The sequence below is a fragment of the Triticum urartu genome, chromosome 2A, assembly GCF_056163025.1.
Source record: "Triticum urartu cultivar PI428250 chromosome 2A, HENAU_Tu73, whole genome shotgun sequence".
Lineage (NCBI taxonomy): Eukaryota > Viridiplantae > Streptophyta > Magnoliopsida > Poales > Poaceae > Triticum > Triticum urartu.
In genome coordinates this window covers 31,792,240-31,815,195 of record NC_141874.1, presented here as the reverse complement: position 1 = coordinate 31,815,195, position 22,956 = coordinate 31,792,240, and the positions used below count along the sequence as shown (strand labels likewise).

The following is a 22,956-nucleotide window of genomic DNA, read 5'->3' as shown; positions in this document are numbered from 1 at the left end:
TTCTTTCTCCCCCCATGTCCCTCTATTTTGTTCCGTCGTCGAATATATTTTGATCCATGGAGAGCGGATGACAACAAGGAGGGTGAACGGTAAGAGTAGGCTTGGGCTAGGGGTGTGGACTAGGAACGTCATGCCCATGTCACACTCTTCGTGTTGCATGACGACCCTCTCGATGACCTGGTCAATCGTTTGGGTGCGGTTTTTTCTGGCCATTTCTGACTGGCGAATATCGATAATTAAAGCTTTAGTTTTATTTACAAGTTATTAAGCAACCAATTTCTCATTATAATTCATAACAAACTTGTGATTAAGCAGGAGCTACTACAGATGCGCCTACACATAACGCAATTGCTCGGCAACCAAGACAATTCAGCAACACTATCAAAACGGCTCTCTTAATTTCGAAGAGGAAGCTGCAAAGTGCAATGTTGTGTACTACGGTCATCACACTTGCAGCGATGACAACACTATAAATGGCGCGATGATTGGCCCTGGTGGTATGGACCTAATGCAAAATGAGAAAATGGCGGGATCAGTAAAAGAATTTGAAAAGTTCGACCAAGGAGATCTAGATGTGCCAGCTCTAATAGAAGTGCTTGACAACCCTGAGCTGAATTGGAACATCATTTGCTAGAGTACGTTTTTGGTGGTGAATTTGGATAAGTTTATAATCATGCCTAGTTTACAAATGGCTCAGAGATGGGTGGAAGTCCTTTTTACGTTTAAATTTATGTGTGGTTAGGCATGCAAAAGCATATGATTTATGTTTATGTAAATTGTAACAAAATATAATAATAAATTATTTGGGCAATTTGTAAAATATAGGCATGACACATGTTTGACAGTAAGTTCCATGTGGATCGTTCAGTAGTGATTTTACAAGCTTCTCACTTGCCATAGAAACAAGGGCCACAGAAACAAGAATGCGGATGCGTACAACTGTATGATGCTGGTCCAGTCTTCCCGGTGGTTGCGATCTGTGTGGATGTGCTGTCATGTGCGATGTTGGGGCCCCGTGGGGGTGTTATCTCCTGGTGGCTTTCCCTTTTTCGTCTTCCACAAACGTATTTTTGGGAAACCTAGCTGTGTTTTGTCAATTTCATTTCAGTATGAATATAGGGCTACTCGATGTAAAAGTATATCCAGGGATACTAGTTCCTAACGTTTAAAGAAACAATACTTACTTGAATTTCCATTTTCTTCTTCTTTTGGCCACTTTTCAGCCGCAACGATTTGTTAATCATGTTAACCCCCCCCCCCCCCCCCCCCCCCCCGTGGTACAATCGGGAACTACTAACTTTTCAAGAAGCCCATGTTCCTTCAGTTGTGGACTTTATTCCTTTTTATTGTTTTTGTACTTCAGTTTTCATACATTACAGTTTGTATTGTCATATGTTTGTAGAGTACAAAGAAAATGTAACAGGTATTGTGGCACAAGGAGATCAACTTATGGACCTACCTCAAACTACCATATTCATTTCACGATTCATAGTTTAACTTCGTGCAGATTCAGTACTAACAACATGCAATCGCTTTTGCTATCTAGCTTTGAATTAAATGTGTATTTGTCTACACAAATAAACATTTTCTAATTTAACTTTTCATTTTATTTTCATAGTACATAATAAAAAATTGGTATGCACATTTAGCTTAAACTTAAAGTTAAAACTTTGATTCGAATTATTACAGACCTTGTGTAATTTTTTTGTGATTGTATGTTTTTCTTAATATTTCACTGGCAGTTTTTGATACACTAAAATCGCATATATTTTGTTGTGTGCAGCTGACCATATCTAAGTCCTTGCCAATTCTTAATCACATGAGAAATAGTTAAGTCCTAGTCATATATGTAATCGTTTGATCTAGAACATCAAGATCTGTGCAGTAGTTAATTTTACTCATTGTTTCTTGTCTATGTAAGAGGGTCAGCATTGGACTGTTTGCACCAGCATTGGACTCTTTGTTGTATCGGGTGGTTGCTTTATCTATAAACCGTGGCGAAAGCCTATTTCGTAGAGGGTCAGCAGGTTTGTGCTTTGTTGGTCCAGGAGTTGTTGTTGTATATTATTAGTTTCCCATATATTGTTGATCCGATGGGGGAGTGGACTTTGTATGTTTGTCAAGTTTGGGATGGAAATGTATTTCGGGCTATAGCGCCTCTCGTAAGGGCCACTTTTTCAAGTGGTTCTAATATAATGTCCTGAGTTCTTTTCATGTGTTTTAGCATGTTTTATTTTTTATTTTATTTCCTTTCTACCAACAAGAGGGAAGACAAACGACCATGTTTACCTAAAGTTCCAGTGGTTGGAAGATCTTGAGTAAGTAGTTTCAATTTTGAGATTAGATGTGTTTATCTATGTGTGTCTGTGTGGCCAATGATCTTCATCCTTCATGCGTGTGTATGTGCATGATACGTTGTGGTACTGTTCATTGTTGGGGAACGTAGCAGAAATTCAAAATTTTCCTACGTATCACCAAGATCTATCTATGGAGAAACCAGCAACGAGGGGAAGGAGAGTGCACCTACATACCCTTGTAGATCGCTAAGCGGAAGCGTTCAAGTGAACGGGGTTGATGGAGTCGTACTCGTCGTGATTCAAATCACCGATGACCAAGTGCCGAACGCACGGCACCTCCGCGTTCAACACACGTACAGCCCGACGACGTCTCCCATGCCTTGATCCAGCAAGGAGAGAGGGAGAGGTTGAGGAAGACTCCATCCAGCAGCAGCACAACGGCGTGGTGGTGATGGAGGAGCGTGGCAATCCTGCAGGGCTTCGCCAAGCACCACAGAAGAGGAGGGAGAGAGAGATATGCAGGGCTGCACCAACATGATCAAATCACGTGAGTTTTGGGGCAGCCCTAGGCCTCTATTTATATGGCGAAGGGGAGGGGCTGCGCCCCCTCTAGGGTTCCCACCCCTAGGGGGGGGGCGGCAGCCCTAGATGGGGACAAGGGTGGCGGCCAAGAGGGGAGAGGGGAGGGAGGCGCCACTAGATGGGCCCTAAGGCCCATCCCCTTTAGGGTTTGCCCCCTTCCCACCTCTTAGGCGCCATGGGCCTTTGTGGGAGGCACACCAGCCCACTAAAGGGCTGGTCCCTCACCACTCTTAGCCCCCGCAAGCCTCCGGGGTTGGTGGCCCCACTTGGTGGACCCCCGGGACCCTCCCGGTGCTCCCGGTACATTACCGATCAACCCTGAAACTCTTCCGGTGACCAAAACAGGACTTCCCATATATAAATCTTTATCTCCGGACCATTCCGGAACTCCTCGTGACGTCCGGGATCTCATACGAGACTCCGAACAACATTCGGTAACCACATACAAACTTCCTTTACAACCCTAGCGTCATCGAACCTTAAGTGTGTAGACCCTACGGGTTCGGGAGACATGCAGACATGACCGAGACGATCTCCGGTCATAACCAACAGCGGGATCTGGATACCCATGTTGGCTCCCACATGTTCCACGATGATCTCATCGGATGAACCACGATGTCAAGGACTTAATCAATCCCGTATACAATTCCCTTTGTCTATCGGTACGATACTTGCCCGAGATTCGATCGTCGGTATCCCGATACCTTGTTCAATCTCGTTACCGGCAAGTCTCTTTACTCGTTTCGTAACACATCATCCCGTGATCAACTCCTTGGTCACATTATGCACATTATGATGATGTCCTACCGAGTGGGCCCAGAGATACCTCTCCGTCACACGGAGTGACAAATCCCAGTCTCGATTCGTGCCAACCCAACAGACACTTTCGGAGATACCCATAGTGCACCTTTATAGTCACCCAGTTACGTTGTGACGTTTGGCACACCCAAAGCACTCCTACGGTATCCGGGAGTTGCACAATCTCATGGTCTAAGGAAATGATACTTAACATTAGAAAAGCTTTAGCATACGAACTATACGATCTTTGTGCTAGGCTTAGGATTGGGTCTTGTCCATCACATCATTCTCCTAATGATGTGATCCCGTTATCAACGACATCCAATGTCCATGGTTAGGAAACCATAACCATTTATTGATCAACGAGCTAGTCAACTAGAGGCTCACTAGGGACATGGTGTTGTCTATGTATCCACACATGTATCTGAGTTTCCTATCAATACAATTATAGCACGGATAATAAACGATTATCATGAACAAGGAAATATAATAATAATCAATTTATTATTGCCTCTAGGGCATATTTCCAACAGTCTCCCACTTGCACTAGAGTCAATAATCTAGTTCACATCGCCATGTGATTAACACTCACAGGTCACATCGCCATGTGACCAACACCCAAGAGTTTACTAGAGTCAGTAGTCTAGTTCACATCACTATGTGATTAACACTCAATGAGTTCTAGGTTTGATCATGTTGCTTGTGAGAGAGGTTTTAGTCAACGGTTCTGAACCTTTCAGATCCGTGTATGCTTTACAAATCTCTATGTCATCTCCTAGATGTAGCTACCACGTTCTATTTGGAGCTATTCCAAATAACTGTTCTACTTGGAGCTATTCTAAATTGTTGCTCCATTATACGTATCCGGTATCTCTACTCAGAGCTATCCGGATAGGTGTTAAGCTTGCATCGACGTAACCCTTTACGACGAAATCTTTTACCACCTCCATAATCGGGAAAATTCCTTAGTCCACTAGTTACTAAGGATAACTTTGACCGCTGTCCTATGATCCATTCTTGGATCACACTTGTACCCCTTGACTGACTCATGGCAAGGCACACTTCAGGTGCGGTACACAACATAGCATACTGTAGAGCCTACGTCTTAAGCACAGGGGACGACTTTCGTCCTTTCTCTCTATTCTGCCATGGTCGAGCTTTAAGTCTTAACTTCATACCTTACAACTCAGGCAAGAACTCCTTCTTTGACTGATCCATCTTGAACACCTTCAAGATCATGTCAAGGTATGTGCTCATTTGAAAGTACCATTAAGCGTTTTGATCTATCCTTATAGATCTTGATGCTCAATGTTCAAGTAGCTTAATCCAGGTTTTACATTGAAAAACACCTTTCAAACAACCCTATATGCTTTCCAGAAATTCTACATCATTTCCGATCAACAACATATATTCATCAGAAATTCTATAGTGCTCCCACTCACTTCTTTGGAAATACAAGTTTCTCATAAACATTATATAAACCCAAAACCTTTGATCATCTCATCAAAGCGTTCATTCCAACTCCGAGATGCTTACTCCAGTCCTCAGAAGGATTGCTGGAGCTTTGCATACTTATTAGCATCTTTTCAGGATTGACAAAACCTTTCGGTTGTATCACATACAACCTTTCCTCAAGAAAATCGTCGAGGAAACAATGTCTTGACATCCTATCTGCAAGATTTCATAAATAATGCAGTAATCGCTAATATAATTCCAACAGACTCTTATCATCCCTACGAGTGAGAAAATCTCACCGTAGTCAACTCCTTGAACTTGTCAGAAAACATCTTAACGACAAGTCGAGCTTTCTTAATGGTGACATTTACCATCATTGTCCGTCTTCCTTTTAAAATCCATATGTACCTAACAGCCTTACGACCATCAAGTAGTTCTTCCAAAGTCTACACTTTGTTTTCATACATGGATCCTTCTCTCGGATTATATGGCCTCGAGCCATATATCGGAATCCGGGCCCACCATCGCTTCTCCACAGCTTGTAGGTTCATTGTTGTCTAGCAACATTACTTCCAAGACAGGATTACCTACCACTCTGAAGTAGTATGCATCCTTGTCATCCTACGAGGTTTGGGAGTGACTTGATCCGAAGTCTCATGATTAATATCATAAGCTTCCACTTCAATTGGTGTAGGTGCCACAGGAACAACCCTTTGTGCCCTGCTATACACTAGTTGAAGTGACGGTTCAATAACCTCATCAAGTCTCCACCATCCTCCCACTCAATTATTTCGAGAGAAACTTTTCCTCGAGAAAGGACCCGATTCTAGAAACAATCCCTTATTGCTTTCGGATCTGAGACAGGAGGTATACCCAACTGTTTTGGGTGTCCTATGAAGATGCATTTATCCGCTTTGGGTTCGAGCTTATCAGCCTGAAACTTTTTCACATAAGCGTCGCAGCCCCAAACTTTTAAGAAATGACAGCTTAGGTTTCTCTAAACCATAGTTCATACGGTGTCATCTCATCGGAATTACGTGGTGCCCTATTTAAAGTGAATGTGGTTGTCTCTAATGCCTAACCCATAAACTATTGTGGTAATTTGATAAGAGACATCATGGTATGCATCATATCCAATAGGGTGCAGTTATGATGTTTGGACACACCATCACACTATGGTGTTCCAGGCTGTATTAGTTGTGAAACAATTTCCACAATGTCTTAATTCCGTGCCAAACTCGTAATTCAGATATTCATCTCTATGATCATATCATAGATATTTTATCCTCTTGTCACGACGATCTTTCAACTTCACCCTGAAATTACTTGAACCTTTCAATAATTCAGACTCGTGATTCATCAAGTAAATATACTCAACATCTACTCAAATCATCTGTGAAGTAAGAACATAACGATATCCACTACATGCCTCAGCACTCATTGGACTGCACACATCAAAATGTATTACTTCCAACAAGTTGTTTTCTAGTTCCATTTTACTGAAACCGAGGCTTTCAGTCATCTTGCCCATGTGGTATGATTTGCATGTCTCAAGTGATTCAAAATCAAGCGAGTACAAAACGGTCCATTTGCATGGAGTTTCTTCATGCATATATACCAATAGACATGGTTCGCATGTCCCAAACTTTTCAAAAACGAGTGAGTCCAAAGATCCATCAACATGGAGCTTCTTCATGCGTTTTATACCGATATGACTTATGTGGCAGTGCCACAAGTAGGTGGCACTATCATTACTATCTTTTGGCATGAACATGTGTATCACTACGATCGAGATTCAATAAACCATTCATTTTAGGTGTAAGACCATTGAAGGTATTATTCAAATAAACAGAGTAACCATTATTCTCCTTAAATGAATAACCGTATTGCGATAGATATAATCCAATCATGTCTATGCTCAACGCAAACACCAAACTCGATGGTAGAGGGAGCGTGCGATGCTTGATCATATCAACCTTGAAAACACTTCCAACACATATCGTCAGCTCACCTTTAGCTAGTCTCCGTTTATTCCGTAGCTTTTATTTCGAGTTACTAACATTTAGCAGCCGAACCGGTATCTAATACCCTGGTGCTACTAGGAGTACTAGTAAAGTACACATTTACATAATGTATATCCAATATACTTCTATCGACCTTGCCAGCCTTCTAATCTACCAAGTATCTAGGGTAATTCTGCTCCAGTGGCTGTTCCCTTTATTACAGAAGCACTTAGTCTCGGGTTTGGGTTCAACCTTGGGTTTCTTCACTAGAGCAGCAGCTGAATTGCCGTTTTATGAAGTATCCCTTCGTGCCCTTGCCCTTCTTGAAACTAGTGGTTTCACCAACCATCAACAATTGATGCTCCTTCTTGATTTCTACTTTTGTGGTGTCAAACATCACGAACATCTCAAGGATCATCATACATGTCCCCGATATATTATAGTTCATCACGAAGCTCTAGCAGCTTGGTGGTAATGACTTCGGAGAAACATCACTATCTTATCTGGAAGATCAACTCCCACTTGATTCAAATGATTGTTGTACTCAGACAATCCGAGCACAAGCTCAACAATTGAGCTTTTCTCCTTAGTTTGCAGGCTAAGAAAATCGTCGGAGGTCTTATACCTCTTGACGTGGGCACGAGCCTGAAATCCCAATTTCAGTCCTCGAAACATCTCATATGTTTTCGCGACGTTTCAAAAACCGTCTTTGGTGCCTCAACTCTAAACCGTTTAACTGAACTATCACGTAGTTATCAAAACGTGTATGTCAGATGTTCGCAACATCCACACACAACGTTCGAGGTTTAGCACACTGAGCGGTGCATTAAGGACATAAGCCTTCTAAGAAGCAATGAGGACAATTCTCAGTTTACGGACCTAGTCCGCATAATTGCTACTATCAACTTTCAACTAAATTTTCTCTAGGAACATAACTAAACAGTAGAACTGAAGCGCGAGCTACGACATAATTTGCGAAGACCTTTTGACTATGTTCAGGATAATTAAGTTCATCTTATGAACTCCCACTCAGATAGACATCCCTCTAGTCATCTAAGTGATTACATGATCCGAGTCAACTAGGCCGTGTCCGATCATCACGTGAGACGGACTAGCCAACGTCGGTGAACATCTTCATGTTGATCGTATCTTCTATACGACTCATGCTCGACCTTTCGGTCTTCTGTGTTCCGAGGCCATGTCTATACACATGCTAGGCTCGTCAAGTTAACCCTAAGTGTTTTGCATGTGTAAAACTGTCTTACACCCGTTGTATGTGAACGTAAGGATCCATCACACCCGATCATCACGACGTGCTTAGAAACGACGAACTGTAGCAACGGTGCACAGTTAGGGGAGAACACTTCTTGAAATTTTAATGAGGGATCATCTTATTTACTACCGTCGTTCTAAGAAAATAAGATGTATAAACATGATAAACATCACATGCAATCAAATAGTGACATGATATGGCCATCATCACTTTGCTCCTTTTGATCTCCATCTTCGGGGCTCCATGATCATCATCGTCACCGGCATGACACCATGATCTCCATCATCATGATCTCCATCATCGTGTCTTCATGAAGTTGTCACGTCATCTATTACTTCTACTACTACAGCTAACGGTTAGCAATAAAGTAAAGTAATTACATGACGTTTATGTTGACTCGCAGGTCATAAATAAATTAAGACAACTCCTATGGCTCCTGCCGGTTGTCATACTCATCGACATGCAAGTCGTGATTCTTATTACAAGAACATGATCAATCTCATACATCACATATATCATTCATCACATCCTTTGGCCATATCACATCACATAGCATACCCTGCAAAAACAAGTTAGACGTCCTCTAATTGTTGTTTGCATGTTTTACGTGGCTGCTATGGGTTTCTAGCAAAAACGTTTCTTACCTACGCAAAGACCACAACGTGATATGCCAATTGCTATTTACCCTTCATAAGGACCCTTTTCATCGAATCCGATCCGACTAAAGTGGGAGAGACAGACACCCGCTAGCCACCTTATGCAACTAGTGCATGTTTGTCGGTGGAACCGGTCTCACGTAAGAGTACGTGTAAGGTTGGTCCGGGCCGCTTCATCCCACGATGCCGCCGAATCAAGATAAGACTAGTAACGGCAAGCATATTGAACAAAATCAACGCCCACAACTACTTTGTGTTCTACTCGTGCATAGAATCTACGCAATAGACCTAGCTCATGATGCCACTGTTGGGGAACGTAGCAGAAATTCAAAATTTTCCTACGTATCACCAAGATCTATCTATGGAGAAACCAGCAACGAGGGGAAGGAGAGTGCATCTACATACCCTTGTAGATCGCTAAGCGGAAGCGTTCAAGTGAACGGGGTTGATGGAGTCGTACTCGTCGTGATTCAAATCACCGATGACCAAGTGCCGAACGCACGGCACCTCCGCGTTCAACACACGTACAGCCCGACGACGTCTCCCATGCCTTGATCCAGCAAGGAGAGAGGGAGAGGTTGAGGAAGACTCCATCCAGCAGCAGCACAACGGCGTGGTGGTGATGGAGGAGCGTGGCAATCCTGCAGGGCTTCGCCAAGCACCACAGAAGAGGAGGGAGAGAGAGATATGCAGGGCTGCACCAACATGATCAAATCACGTGAGTTTTGGGGCAGCCCTAGGCCTCTATTTATATGAGGAAGGGGAGGGGCTGCGCCCCCTCTAGGGTTCCCACCCCTAGGGGGGGGGCAGCCCTAGATGGGGACAAGGGTGGCGGCCAAGAGGGGAGAGGGGAGGGAGGCGCCACTAGATGGGCCCTAAGGCCCATCCCCTTTAGGGTTTGCCCCCTTCCCACCTCTTAGGCGCCATGGGCCTTTGTGGGAGGCACACCAGCCCACTAAAGGGCTGGTCCCTCACCACTCTTAGCCCCCGCAAGCCTCCGGGGTTGGTGGCCCCACTTGGTGGACCCCCGGGACCCTCCCGGTGCTCCCGGTACATTACCGATCAACCCTGAAACTCTTCCGGTGACCAAAACAGGACTTCCCATATATAAATCTTTATCTCCGGACCATTCCGGAACTCCTCGTGACGTCCGGGATCTCATCCGAGACTCCGAACAACATTCGGTAACCACATACAAACTTCCTTTACAACCCTAGCGTCATCGAACCTTAAGTGTGTAGACCCTACGGGTTCGGGAGACATGCAGACATGACCGAGACGATCTCCGGTCAATAACCAACAGCGGGATCTGGATACCCATGTTGGCTCCCACATGTTCCACGATGATCTCATCGGATGAACCACGATGTCAAGGACTTAATCAATCCCGTATACAATTCCCTTTGTCTATCGGTACGATACTTGCCCAAGATTCGATCGTCGGTATCCCGATACCTTGTTCAATCTCGTTACCGGCAAGTCTCTTTACTCGTTCCGTAACACATCATCCCGTGATCAACTCCTTGGTCACATTGTGCACATTATGATGATGTCCTACCGAGTGGGCCCAGAGATACCTCTCCGTCACACGGAGTGACAAATCCCAGTCTCGATTCGTGCCAACCCAACAGACACTTTCGGAGATACCCGTAGTGCACCTTTATAGTCACCCAGTTACGTTGTGACGTTTGGCACACCCAAAGCACTCCTACGGTATCCGGGAGTTGCACAATCTCATGGTCTAAGGAAATGATACTTAACATTAGAAAAGCTTTAGCATACGAACTATACGATCTTTGTGCTAGGCTTAGGATTGGGTCTTGTCCATCACATCATTCTCCTAATGATGTGATCCCGTTATCAACGACATCCAATGTCCATGGTTAGGAAACCATAACCATCTATTGATCAACGAGCTAGTCAACTAGAGGCTCACTAGGGACATGGTGTTGTCTATGTATCCACACATGTATCTGAGTTTCCTATCAATACAATTATAGCACGGATAATAAACGATTATCATGAACAAGGAAATATAATAATAATCAATTTATTATTGCCTCTAGGGCATATTTCCAACATTCATATCTATAATTCTTAATCAAGATTACTATATCTATCATAAAATATGTTTGCTTGGTGTATTTTGTCGATATGAAGATGCTGATTATTCCCCCTAGAACTTGGTTAAACTCAGAAAACTCTTATAATAAAACTTATAGTAATTTAGAACGAAGGGAGTAATACATGCATATTGATTTGTTGAATTTTTAGGTTTTCTTCTCGGTGGTCATTCATATGTTTTTCTATCCATCAGTTTGGTGTTACTGAAAATAAGTAGTAATCGGGGCTTCCAAGCCATGCATTACTCATACATCGATCTTATACATACATTCTTTATAAGAAAGAAGAACATACACCCCATGCTAACAAAATAAGAAGAAGAACATACACCCCGGCGCAAAAAGAAAAACACAACATACATTTTTCTTTTCTTTTTTTGCGACTGACAACATACATTTCTTTGACCCAAAGCAGGTGGTGTGGTGGATGGGGGTCTCGGTATTTCGTCCCTTTAATATTATTGTTGCACTTATACTGGAGCATGCACAACCGTAATTCTGGATGCATGTAGAGTTGTAGACCATCATGCTTCATGCACTAGATGAAGTTGTGTGAAACACAAGTCCCCGGTGCTGCTGTTGCTGATAATATGGAGAACCTCATGTTGGTCTTGTTATTATGCCTGCTGGCATGGCCCAAAGATAACCCATATCTAGTCTTGGATGCTCTTCTCTCCTGCCAAACGTGTAAGCAACTAGTGGTAAGTGTCATACCTTTCATGGCCATCCCATAGCCAAACACGTCCATGTACGGCCGAGCAGGCACGCCCAGAATAGGCAAGCATGAGTCCATCTTCTTACCACCGCATGCAGGCAGCTCGTGCGGCTCCGGCAGCAGAGCGGCCGGCAATGGCAAGGCCGTGCGCTGGTTGATGAACCGCACTATACTCTCGATGAGAACCTTGCTGGTCGCCCGCAGTGGGTTGTATAGGTGGAAGCCATGGTCTTCGCCCTCCGACTCCACCAATGTCACCGCATTTTCATCATCATCGGCCCACGCGCAGCACTCGCGCATGCGAGCCGCCAGCAGGCGCCCGCGGTCACGCAAGGTGTCCTTCTCGGCGACGGCGACCAGCATACGCCGGCATGTCAGCGAGGCGATCTCCTCGTCGAGAGGGTTGACCCGGCGATCGTCCTTGTCCAGACGGCCCGCCGTAACGAACGGCCAGAGCCTGTCGATGAGCTCCGGCGGGAACATGGCGACGCCGTCCCAGACTAGCTCGGAGCTGGACAGCCGCTCGACGCCCCAAAAGTATGGGTGAACGATGACAAGCCCCTCGACGTGGATGCCTGTGCCACCGCCGCTGGCCGCACGCACCGCCGTGTTGTAGACGATGTTGCTGCCGGCGCTGTCGCCGGCGAGGAACGTGCTCCCGAGGTCGCCATAGTCCGAAAGCCAGGGGTCAGAGAGGGACGCCACCCACTGGAGCGCCGCCCATGCATCGTCGTAGGCCGCAGGTACGGGATGCTCTGGCGCGAGACGGTACTCCACGGACACGACGAGCGCCCCAGCTCGCGCGGCCAGGGACCTGACATAGTTGTGGTACGTGCGGCAGAACGCGCTCTCCGTGCAGAAGGATCCTCCGTGGACGTACATGATGATGGGGAGTCTCTCGCCGGTTGCGGCTGCGGCGGCAGGAAGAAACAGGCGTGCGGACACGCCGGTGCTGTCGTCGACGACCACGTCCCTCGTCCCCACGCCACGGTTGGCAGCCGCGTCCTCCGACGCTGCCACGAATGGACTGCACAGAAAGCGCTCCACACGGCCGCCTTTGTATTCGCGGATGAATGGATAGAGGTCGACGGTGATGTCCTCCTCGCCGGCATCCTTCTTGTTTGAGTGCATCGTGTTTAATTGAGCTAGCTAGCAGTTGTCTGAGGCTAACCGACTATGAAGCTGTTGTGTTCCCTGCGCTGTGGTGGCTGGGACTTAAGCTGCTCATTGGTTTTTATAGCTGGAATTTGATCCCACTCCAATATATGTACTCCCTCCGACCTCTGTCCCAAAATAAGTGTCTCAATTTTATAGTAAGTTTAATGCAAAGTTGTAAAATTTTCGGATGGAGGAAGTATATATGAACAACTACTCAGGAACGATTGAATAAACCTAAGTAGATCTTCTTAAAAGAATGTAGGAATAGCAAAAATATCAAAACCTATAATACACCTATAATACTAACTCAATATTAATAGATCCATAAGAAATATGCACTCATACTACATTTATCTGGTTAGTAGATTTTTTTTCATAAATTTACTCAACGATATGTATTAATAGATTCATGTCATTGCATCATGTATACACTTAGAAATACTAAATAAATGATTCTATTATGCTCACTCATGCCACGACGCTACTATCCCGGGGGCCGTGGATGCCCTGGTACAGCAGCATGCGCGTGCCGGAGCAGCGCGTTCGCCTCCGGCGGCATGTTCTTCATCACGTCGGCCACGGTGACCAGGTGACCGGCGCTGGCGTCAAACGATTTGCCGCTTGGGAGGGCTAAACTCCGCTCCGCACAAGCCGATCCATCCATGGAGGGCGCTGACAGTATACTCGGCTGATTTGCCGCTCAGGATATCCCACCCCATCACAAGCGGCACCGGCTCTGCCTAGACCCATGTCCTGCAGTAGGTGGTGGTCACATCAATATTTCGTGCGCGCAGCTGAGTCCACGACATCGGTACGGGAGAGATGTGCGAGCCGCGCGGCTAGACCAGGTCATGTTGGGTCTAGTCGGTCTGTGGTGTGTGGTGTGTGATCGCGGATCAAGTCTGGTGCAATCAATTCGGTTGGGTACAGTAAAAAGAATAGAGAAAAATATCCGCACACGTGATAGATATAGTCTGTAGCCATATTGAGAAAAACACTGAATGGGGTAAAATGTGGTATGAGTTTGCTTGAATGGGGTATAAATTGAGAAATTTTCCTAAATGGGGTAATATTTGTCACAAACCTGAAACTTGAGGCTAAAAAATGGAATTAACTCTAATTATTATTTCCTGGCATGAAATTAATATTTGGTTTAGTAATTAATACATCTGTCCTAGTTTACTAGTTCCCCTAGTATTCTGGGTTATTTTTTGACCATGATGGTAACTACAAATACATACAGGTGAATATATTTATATAGGAAGTCTATTCGTCACCTATGGTGCAGAATAAGTTATTCTTCACCCGAGGTAATCTTACGACCATTTCATAAATAAATTACATTTGAAATACAAATAGTTACATTCATATTGATTTACTGCGTAAGTTTTGGTATAAGAAAAAAAAATAGGTCATAAAACCAGAAAAAATGCATTTTATGTATATTTTACACTATTGTTTTACATTTGTAATTTTACATAACATAAAATGTTTATTACGGTGATTTTATATTTTATTACGTTCTCTTTTTACGCATGAAATAAGACAATATTTACGAATGTAAAATTAAGGTGCATTGATGTTAAAAGTTGAGGGGGGGGGGGGGGTGAAGAACAACTATTCCTCATCCAGGGTGACAAAAATTACATTTAAATACGAATTCAAGAATATAATTTTCAATGACATTCATTAAAATTTTGCTAGTCAAATATGTGGTCGAACTTTGACCCAAAATATGATAAGGACTAGTAAACGAGGACAGAGATAATATTTCCGTTAGATTTTGTTAATAATGATCTAAAAAACAAAATATTTGACCACTAGCAAAAAAGAGTGAGCCTAGAATGCACACATACCATGTCCCTTGTCAGGGTTTACACAAGTAAATTGTAAATAAAAGTGAGCATTTGCGCTCCCTATCTTCTCTATGTTGTCTTAACATAGCCGGTGCCAAGCCCGGGTAAAGAAGGAGGGTTGTGATAGGCTTGGCGAGTCAACGTAAAAACTCAGCCACTTTTATGGAGATGAAACCCAAAGTCCAGAATGATGATATACAAGATAGAGTTGTGGTAGTATAATTGAAGAGAAACTTATTCAACATCGGATGAGATGGTTTGGATATATTCAGCACAGGCCTACAGAAGCTCCAGTGCACAGCGGACGGGTAAAGCGTGTAGAGAATGTCAAGAGAGGTTGGGGTAGACCAAATTTGATATGAAAGAAGTCCGTTAAGAGAGACCTGAATGATTGAAGTATCACCAAAGAACTAGTTATGGACGAGGGTGCGTGGAAGCTTGTTATCCATGTGCCAGAGCCATGAGTTGATAGCGAAATCTTATGGGTTTCACCTCTAGCCTACCCCAAATTATTTGGGACTAAAGGCTCTGTTCTTGCTTGTTATTGTTGTTGTTGCGCTACCTTGTCTTGTGAGCGGCGTGTGTGCTGAAGAATATCCTTGGTGCAGAGTTTCATATCAGTGGCAAACTAGGTTTAGTTAGCCAAGAATAATTAAGAAAAATTGTATGGTTGATTCTTTAAAAATGAAAGGCAGTTATCGACAAACAAGATAAGATTGTCAAGTCCACAAGTTGATGTCCAAATAATAGCTTGCCAAAACGTCGTAAGGATACAGTGACAATTTGCTTGTGGAGTACATATAAAGTGTCCCAAGGACTAGCTGTGGTTGTTGGCCCAATCCTCATACGTGGACGTAGATGATTACTTTTCGTCAAAAGCTGTGACACAGTGGTCGATCTGGCCGAGTACTTTTCGGCCATACCCAGACTGCAACGTATGTAGACAAAAGCTAACTCGGTAGTTGATCAATTATTCAGGAAAACACGCAAGTACAAGTCTAACAACCAAGCACACAGGCTGGTGGATGCTTTTGAAGAGGCTAGCTAGCTAGCTATGCACGTGTAGTAAACTACCACCCGCCGGATACTATTGATCGGAGCTACCACAACTCGGCGACAACACAAGATATTTGATGGCCACAATATATATGAACAACTAGTCAGGAATGAAGAAAATCAGTCGATCATTTAGAAAGAAAATAGGAATAGAAACATTATCAACACCTACAATACTAACTGAATATTAATAGATCCATCAGCAATATGCACTCATATGAATTTATTTGGTTAGTAGATATTTTTCGTGAAACAATTTATATTAATAGAATCTTGGCATTGCTTCTTAGTAGTGCGGTTGTCCTATGGACTCAATAATAATATGAAAAGAATTGACAATACATCTTTTTGCTTTGGTGAGTACAGGGGAATCTAACCATCGATGCATTCTCAGGTGATTTGACGACGCCGTTTAAAACATAGAGCATGTGCTTAGGTCACAAAAATATGTTGTCGTCAATACCGAGAACATTAAGAGCATAAACGCTCTTTCAACACCACTACACAGCGCAATCCATCAATGGAGGGGGCGGACAGTATACTCGGGCGATTTGCCACTTGGGATAGCGCACCCCAGCACAAGCGGCACCAGCTCTGGCTCCGACCCATGCATTGCAACAGGTAGTGGCCACACCAATATCTCATGTGTGCTAGCGGAGTCCCTGGCATTGGTGCGGGAGAGATGCAATGCGAGCCGCGCGGCTCGACGAGGCCATGTCGGGTCTAGTCGGTGTGTGGTGTGTGGTCACGGACCAAGTCTGGTGCAATCCATCCGGTTGGATATAGTAGAAGAACCTGCACATGTGGTAGGTATAGTCAGTGGTGGACCCAGCAATAAAATGAAGGGTGTGCACACTCTAATTTTTTTTCTAACCTAATCCAAGTGTCATACAAAATAATGGCAAAATAATAACATGAATAGCTCAATTCAAATCCCATAACAATTTAGTTCACAAAATATATATCAAATGTGCTCAATTACAATACGAATAGTCTTACATGAAAGAAACACAAGTAGAAAATTACATGACTAGGTAACTATATGTTTTTGCATTGCCATGAAAGCATCAACTATGTCATCTTCACTTAATTTCATGAAAACATCTCGTTGAATAAATGTCACCAAGCAAACATCCAAGCAATCATCACTCATACTAGTCCTCAACTTACTTTTCACTAGATTCATTGCCGAAAGTACTCTTTCAACACTCGCCGTCGCCATTGGTAAAATCAATATCAATTTGATGAGTAAGTAGACCAAATCATAAAGAACATTCTTCTTTGTTGCAACAAGCATAATAGAGAGCTCACCAATATTACTTGCATTTCCGAACCTATCATATTGTCTCATATCATGAATGAAATTAGCAACTTGAAATTCTAGCCTTATATATTCCGTGCTTGATATGTCCATGGGATAGAATTCAGCAAGTCTCATTACCTTGAGTGCATCATAAGAAGCAAATGAATTGAGGGGATTCAATGCCGAGATGAAAATAAGCAACTCCGTATTAACCACATCAGATCGATTTGTCAAGTTCTTGAATGGTTTGATCAATAACACCAAGATATACTTCTCTTCTATAACGATCATCGTTTGTTTGTACTTCATAATACCGACGTGATCTTCTATTAGCCTCATATACCAATTTTTCCAACCACCATTAAAAAAAGGCATCACCCCTGGGCCCCCCATCCGATTTTCCTTTGAACAAATAACACACGAAGCAAAATGTTGCCTCATATTTGACACTATATTCTAGCCATTTGTAGGTCTCAAACCAAACAAAGTTGAAGTGTCTATTTTTACCATAGATTTTCTTGACTTGAAAGTTCCGTGTATATGGTTGGACTGCTTGCTTTGCAATGTATCGTCTCTGAACTTCATTTTGATCATCGACATCATACTCTCAAATAGGAATCCTCTCTCTTGGATCAGGATGAAGCCTTTGAAAATTATATGGCCTTGCACACGGATGTTGGGGTGATGCCACTTCATCTTCACTATCACTTTCAATCTCTGCATCGGAATGGACTGCTTCATTTTCAATATCAACTTCAATATCTCTGCAGAATGGACTAGAGCTGGACAATGGACCGCTTCATCTTCAATCTAAAGGAGGCAAGGAGCAGTTGGCGACAGTGCATCCTGGTGGCTGCTGGAGTGGACTGGCGGAGCCGTCGGTGCGTCCTGGCTGCTGGCGGCGGCGCGGCCTGGTGGAAGGAGCTGAGCGCCCGAGCACAGCGGGATGGATTAGGTTGCTCCGCCGCGCCGCGCCTGGCACTGGCTGCCTCTTTTGGCTCGCTAAACCGCTCAGGTGAAGTGGGCTGGGCCTGTGTTGTTTGATTTGGGCCAAAAAAGCTATATGGTAAAAAATAATTTCTCAAATATCTAGGTGTGCCACGGCACACCTTGCACACACGTTGGGTACACCAATGAGTATAGTCAGCAGCAAAATTGGGAAGAACACTCAATGGGGTAGAATGTGGTATAAGTTTGCTTAAATGGGGTATAAATTTAGGACTTTTGCTAAATGGGGTAATATCTGTCACAAAACTGAAACTTTAGGGTAAAAAAGGAATTAAATTTAATTAATATTTTCTGGAATGAAATTAATATTTAGTTTGGTAATTACTGCCTCTATCCTAGTTTACTAGCCCCCCTTGTATTCTGGGTTATATTTTGACAACGATTTTTACTAGAAATATATATGTTACACGTAGAAAAATAATATCACTAAAAATTATATTTAGATAAAATTCAATAATATAATTTCGGTGACATGCATTAACATTTTACTAATCAAATATATGGTCAAATTTTGACCCAAAATACAATGAGGACTAGTAAACCAGGACGGACATAGTATTTTCGTTAGAGTTTGCCAACAATAATCTAAAAAAGAAAAGATTTGATCACTAGCAAAAAGGAGTGAGTCTAGAATGCACGCATACCATGTCCCTTGTCAGGGTTTACACAAATAAATTATAAATAAAACTGAACATTTGCGCTCCCTGTGTTGTGAGCGGCGTGTGGGCTGAAGAATATCCTTAGTGCAGAGTTTCATATCGGTGACAAAATAGGTTCAGTTAGTCAAGAATATTTAAGAAAAATGGTATGGTTGTTTCTTTGAAAAAATGAAGAGCGGTTATTGACAAACAAAATAAGATTGTCAAGTACTTAAGTTGATAGCTTACCAAAACGACGTACAGTACTGTGACGATTTGTACAGTTGTCGATCTGGCCGAGTACTTTCCGGCCACACCTAGACTGCATGTGCGTAGACAAAAGCTAAATCGGTAGCTGATCAATTCTCCAGCACTACCGGAAAACGGTCCTACGCCGACGGCCAAAACTATGCCGACGGCTGCCGTCGGCCTACTTGGAGCTATGCCGACAACCTACTCCTGGCCGTCGGCTTATCCAGGCCGTCGGGCTACCCTGATCTACACCGTCGGCAGCCGTCGGCACAGAACAGCCGTCGACCTAGATGCAGACACGCCGACAGCAGCCGTCGGCATACCTGTGGGCCCGGCGACCCCGCCCGTGACCAGTGGCTAACGCCGTCAAACCTATGCCGACGGTCTGTACGGAGGGGACGTTGCTCCCAAGTGTTTCTATGGGATGACCTACCACAACCGGGTGGTGTTGTGGCATGTCTGAAGAGGCGGCACGCATCTCCGGGGAGTGCCCCCCCTAATGGATGGCGCCGCCACCGGCACCTGGAGGGGGGAAACGGACGCATCGGGTCTACCCGGAGGGGATGTAGCTGTTGGTTTGGCCCGGATGTTGCTCCCAGGTGTCCCTCGGGGCTGACCTGACACAACCGGATGGAGAGGTCCACTTTTCAAAGATCATCCGTGGAAAGTCAAAGGGCAAGATCTCGTGGTCAACCGCTCCAGGGTTAGGCGGGACGGGGGCCCTGGGGGTAGCAATTCCATCGGAGCGTCGCACCGGCCCCTCATACATGCGGGGTGGTGTTGTGGCATGTCCGAAGAGGCGGCACACGTCTCCGGGGCATGGCCTCCCAGCTCACGGACGGTGCCGCCGCCGACACCTGGATGGGGGAAACAGACGCGTCGGGAATACACGGAGGGGATGTAGCTGTGGTTTTGGCCCGGATGTTGCTCCCAGGTGTCCCTCCGTGCTGACCTGACACAACCGGGTGGAGAGGTCCACTGGTCAAAGCCCGCCCGTGGGAAGTCAAAGGGCTAGATCTCGTGGTCAACCGCTCCAGGGTTAGGCGGGACGGGGGCCCTTGGGGGGGGGGGTAGCAATGCCACCGGAGCGTCGCACCGGCCCCTCAAACATGTAGGGTGGTGTTGTGGCATGTCCGAAGATGCGGCACGCGTCTCCGGGGCGTGGCCTCCCAGCTCACGGACGGCGCCGCTGCCGGCACCTGGAGGGGGGAAACAGACGCGTCGGGTCTACACGGAGGGGATGTAGATGTGGGTTTGGCCCGGATGTTGCTCCCAGGTGTCCCTCCGTGCTGACCTGACACAACCGGGTGGAGAGGTCCACTGGTCAAAGCCTGCCCGTGGGAAGTCAAAGGGCTAGATCTCATGGTCAACCGCTCCAGGGTTAGGCGGGACGGGGGCCCTGGGGGGGTAGCAATGCCACCGGAGCGTCGCACCGGCCCCTCAAACATGTAGGGTGGTGTTGTGGCATGTCTGAAGAGGCGGCACGCGTCTCCGGGGCGTGGCCTCCCAGCTCACAAACGGCGTCGCCGCCGGCACCTGGAGGGGGGAAACAGACGCATCGGATCTACACGGAGGCGATGTAGCTGTGGGTTTGGCCCGGATGTTGCTCCCAGGTGTCCCTCTGTGCCGACCTGACACAACCCGGTGGAGAGGTCCACTGGCCAAAGCCCGTCCGTGGGAAGTCAAAGGGCTAGATCTCGTGGTCAACCGCTCCAGGGTTAGGCGGGACGGGGCCCGGAGGGTAGCACTGCCACCGGAGCGTCGCACCGGCCCCTCATACATCCGGTGTGGTGTTGTGGCATGTCCGAGGAGGCGGCACGCGTCTCCGGGGTGTGGCCCTCCTCACAGACGGTGATGACACAGTAGTAGACGTTCTACGGTAACGGTGCGGCGTGAATATTATTAAATACTCGGATCGCGATAAAATCATGACTTTTTTACATGACGTGGGCACATGTGCTATAGGAACGATGGTAATTTTTCATAATTTTTGGTGATGGAGAGGTATCTGAACACTTCCCTCTACGCAGATTGCCCTTCGCATGTCTACGACTGTGGCCGGCGGCCTCCATGGGCTAGCATGCCGCCAATCTTGCGTACATGGCTTCTCACAAGTCTGAAGGTGTTGTGGCGGTTGCAAACGCCCGACACGCGTCTCCGGGGCGTGGCCTCCCAGCTGACGGACGACGCCGCCACCGGCACCTGGAGGGGGGAAACGGACGTGTCAGATCTACATGGAGGGGATGTAGCTGTGGGTTTGGCCCGGATGTTGCTCCCAGGTGTCCCTCTGTGCTGACCTGACACAACCGGGTGGAGAGGTCCACTGGTCAAAGCCCGCCCGTGGGAAGTCAAAGGGCTAGATCTCGTGGTCAACCGCTCCAGGGTTAGGCGGGACGGGGGCCCTGGGGGTAGCAATGCCACTGGAGCGTCGCACCAGCCCCTCGTACATGCGGGGTGGTGTTGTGGCATGTCCGAAGAGGCGACACGCGTCTCCGGGGTGTGGCCCCCCTCACGGCCGCCGCCGCCGGCGGCACGTGGAGGGGGGAAACGGACACGTCGGGTCTACACGGAAGTGATGTAGCTGTGGGTTTGGCCCGGATGTTGCTCCCAGGTGTCCCCGCGCGGACCATCTCCCTCCGACGGAGTTGGATCTGCCGCCGCCCCCACCCCCACCCCCACCGTTGACGACCCCCTCCCCCTTCACTCAGCTGACCTACTAAGCTCTAGATCGAGCACGCGAGGCGACGGCCATGCGATCCCAGACCCGCGACCAGGCCACGGCCTCGGCGGACGAAGCTGCTCGAGTTCGGCGCCTCCCCTCCCCTCTGTGTGGTTCCGGGAGAGGAGAGGGCCGAGCAGTTAAAAAACATTAAAAATCTATATGAAATAATAATACATAAAAACATAAAAAAGGAAAAATATAACTATAAAAAACATTAAAAATCTATATGAAATAAAAAACATAAAAAACATAAACTATTAAAAACATTAAAAAACAAAAAATATAACTAGCCGTCGGCATAGCTGCGGCCATAGGGGACGTGTCACGCGGATCGGTGACGTGGCGTCTATGCCGACGGCAGCCGTCGGCATAGAATGCCTTATCCCCTCGCGTAGCGTCTGCTTCACTCATTCTCTCCCAGCTCCCTGCCGCGACCCCATGCACTACTTGCCTTCGCCACCGACTCCCCGCCCCTTGTCGCCGCCGCCGCACTCGCCCCCGCCCCCTGCCGCCGCCCACTCGCCGCCCTCGCTCTAGCCGGCGCCGCCCTCGCTCCAGCCGGCGCTGCCCTCGCTCCAGCCGCCCCCGCCCCTCCCTCCTCGACCCCGGCCCGCCCTGCGTGGACGCCAGCTCGATCGGCCCACGGGTCCAGTAGGAGGGTGGTGGTGGGTGTGGTGAGTTGCTCGCGCGCGCAACCAGGGAGAAGAGGGAGCTGGGCGTGGCGGCGGCCGACGGGGGACGAGGCTCTCTGCTAAGTGCGCGAACAGAGGTGAGTTTTCTAGCGCTTTGGCCATCGAGTTGATGTCTGCGCGCACCACTTTTTGCATCCACGGGGAAAAATCTCTACTGGAGCATGGGTTTGAGATTTGCTAGTCAAGGGAGAAAAGGATTAGAGTTTCACGATGGGATTGATGGATGCATGAGCTTAGGAAATACACACTATAAATGTTTCAGGTTGTAGGCAACAATTTATAGAGGAGTCTTTGTTTTGGTAGGCAACACACAGAGAGATAAGAGGCAAAAATACTGCATTATATTTTCATCATATGTGTGTCCAGTAG

The 22,956-nt window shown here is 46.2% G+C and overlaps 2 pseudogenes; both read right to left on the bottom strand.

Moving 5' to 3' along the window:
• The window catches only part of LOC125534794 (uncharacterized), an 80,753-nt pseudogene that overhangs the window by 13,431 nt on the left and 44,366 nt on the right, over positions 1–22,956 (bottom strand).
• Positions 11,726–13,033, bottom strand: LOC125534793 (2-hydroxyisoflavanone dehydratase pseudogene; annotated as a pseudogene).